Raw genomic sequence first — 1,306 nt, forward strand, 5'->3', positions numbered from 1 at the left:
AGATATACATACACTCAGAATATCCTCCCATCTCCAGACAGATAAGAACATTCTTCCTATCAAACCCAATCTTCCACTATAATACCATATAAAATTGTCTTGCCCTAGCCTGTTTGGCTCAGTGGATAAGAGTGTTGGCCTGTGGACTGAAGGGTCCCAGGTTCAATTCCGGTCAAGGGCATGTACCTCGGTTGCAAGCTCGATCCCTGGCCCTCATCTGGGCACATGCGGAAGGCAACCAATTGATGTGTCTCTCTCACATCAATGATTCTCTCTCTCTCTGTCTCTCCAATCCCTTCTATTCTCTCTAAAAAAATCACTGGGAAAATATCCTCGGGTGAGGGTTTATAAAATCATTTGTTTTACAGTTTCTCAAGAAATTTATGCATAAATACTATCTCCCCCCCCCTTCAAATATGTAACATTTCCCTCAATTGCTCCCTCTCTTCTCAAATAAATTATTAATATAATATATTCTTGCCCTAGCTGCTTTGGCTCAGTAGAGCGAGCATCGGCCTGTGGACTAAAAGGTCCCGGATTCAATTCCGGTCAAGGAGATGTGGCTCAGTTGCAGACTCGATCCCAATGAGCCAATAATGTGGCTATCTCACATAATTGTTTCTCTCTCTGTGTCTCTTCCCCTCTCTTCTTCTCTCTCTAAAACCAATGGAAAAATATCCTCAAATAAGGATTAATAATATATATATATATATTCTTTTTTCTAGGAAAATAAATTTTTTTATTGAACATACCTAGGGCATTAATATTTTCTGAAAATGCCAAGTAAACCCTTTTATAGAATGGTAAGTGAGAAGATATTATCTGGTCTTCCTCTGGTATAAAACCCCCAAGGAGTAAACACCTTTCAAAAAAGTGCTATGTTAAAAAACATATCCATAAAAAGAATGTTCCCTTTAATGTTTCTATAATAAAAAAGAAAAGGGAAATTGAAGCCACCTAAAAGCATTTTAATCTAACCATAAACATGAACATGATTTAGTGGAAATTTTTTTTTTTTTTTTTACTTTAGGTCCAATGGAAACTGAAGATGGGAAACCCATGTTCCTAATTTGGTACTGTCCCAAATAGATTGCTTCTTCTAAGATTACTAGAGGCCTGGCACACAAATTTGTGCACAGGTGGGGTCCCTTTTGGTCTGGCAGGCGATCGGAGCCGATAGGGGCCATCTCACCCAGTCCGGTGAGGGAGGGATTGTGGGAGGTTGGCCAGCCACAGGAGGTTGGCTGTGGAAGCACACTGACCACCAGGGGGCAGCTCCTACATTAAGCGTCTGCCACCTGGTGGG

The sequence above is a fragment of the Myotis davidii genome, unplaced genomic scaffold (assembly GCF_000327345.1).
Source record: "Myotis davidii unplaced genomic scaffold, ASM32734v1 scaffold993, whole genome shotgun sequence".
Lineage (NCBI taxonomy): Eukaryota > Metazoa > Chordata > Mammalia > Chiroptera > Vespertilionidae > Myotis > Myotis davidii.